Consider the following 1924-nt stretch of genomic DNA (forward strand, 5'->3'; position numbering starts at 1 on the left):
TCTGTTTATGATAATCTACTTTGCAAAATTAGGTAATATTTCCCCAAAAGTAGATGATCTTGTGGGGTTCAAGATATTTGGTTCACACTCAGGATGGAATGGAGAAAGGAAACTCACGATGTGCTCTCTATATACATGTTGTATTGGATGTACAATGCAGCTTGGTGCTGGGAAGGCAGCATGGTTACAAGCGTGATGTAGAGAGAGCTGGTTGGTGAGGACGCTCAGAGAAGGACAGCTTGTGGGTCGCCATACTCGCCAGCGGGAGAGAGGACCGCCAGGCAGGCGGAGGAGCAAGGACCGCCAGGCAGGAGGAGGTGTTGCTGGCTGGTTGGTGTAGGTAGAAAGAGAGAGATCACCACGAGGTCAGGTCTTAAATAGCGGGGGTAGGCGTGGCTTAGCAGTTGACCCCCGCTCCGTGGTGTATGGCGGCGCTGGTTGACCTAGACCACGAGGCATACACTGGGGAATTGGTGGGGTCGGCTAGGCAGCGACAAACAGCGTTTGTAGGGGAGAATTCCACTACAATCTACTTCCCCAAAAAGTCGATAATCTACTATAGATAAAAGTAATAAGAATAGGAAGACTAAAAATGGGAAACAGTCAACAACCTCCCCATACACTGGGATGTTGGAAAGTTTTAAAAGGAAGCTAGATAGATTTATAGACGATAGAGTGATTGTAACTCTCGACAGTAGCTGCCAAGCACAGGCCAACTGGCCTATTGCAGACTCATTATTTTCTTATGTTCTTATGTAACACTCCTTAGCAAACCCCAATCGTGCAACTGAAAGAGATTCAGTGGTGCTGCTGTATCACACACTCAGCTGATGGCAACATAACATTGATTTTAATGAACAATAGTAACAACAGTGCTGGCAAATTAAGGAATTCAGTGATGTACAGTAATTTTCTTTATGAAGAGATGATGGTAAATCCTTGGCTGGAAGAAATGGGTTGTAATGTTAGGTGTTCTAGTTGATAGTAAAAAGCACCAGTGTTATTTCTGTTAATATTTTTTTTATATAATGTCAAGATTTGTGCATTATAGAAATATTTATTGAACGGGCAAGGGGTGACCTAATTGAGGTGTATAAGCATCTCAAGGGGCACTACTCAGTAGAGTGTCCTTACTTGGAGCTGGCGGACGCTCGCCCCACAAGGGGTCACAGGTCAAGATTGAACAAGCTGTAAGTCCAAAAAACTGTGAGGGCAAACTTTTTCGGAGGGAGAGTTGTGAACTCTTGGAACAATCTACCAGAACGTATTGTGACGGCACCGAGCTCTTTCAAGACAAGACTTGACCAACACTGGAGCAGGTTCAGGTACATTCAGGAGTCAGTGCATGCCCAGTACTTGCTAACAATGCGTAACAGAGACGTGACTGATCGCCCAAGCGGCTAATGAGCCGATCTTTTGGTGAAGAGGATAACGGTAAGGTAAGGTTAAAAAAGTGTAAGAACTTTTGTCTTAGGAGCTCTGAAGGGGATCAGCATTGGGTGCTGCTAGAGCCTGCAGTTTGGTTAGGTTAGGTTTTTATATATTTAAATGCTTTATTCAAATCTGTCCTTAATTTCTTGTACAAATGGGTGGACCAAATATGTATAGTAGCTTCTGTCGGTCTGTATGTTCCTGTCATACCATAAATAATACACCGTTTGTACAGTATATTAGCCTTAGTCGGTCTGTATGTCTGTCTGCCATACCATATATGTATAAAATAGCCTCTGTCAGAAGTACAGGAACAAAACTTCAAATCTTAAACTTCTGAATATTTATCCAGTTGTATATAATTTTTTTTATATAACTCTTCTATCTAAGTGTAAAGAATTACTAAAATATTTACGTTTTTTATGATATATTTGTTATCTTACAACAAGCTTGCATTTGAGATGTATTTATTTATTTATTTTGTAAGGAGATG

The sequence above is a fragment of the Homarus americanus genome, unplaced genomic scaffold (genome assembly GCF_018991925.1).
Source record: "Homarus americanus isolate GMGI-L3 unplaced genomic scaffold, GMGI_Hamer_2.0 scaffold52806, whole genome shotgun sequence".
Taxonomy (NCBI): Eukaryota; Metazoa; Arthropoda; class Malacostraca; order Decapoda; family Nephropidae; genus Homarus; species Homarus americanus.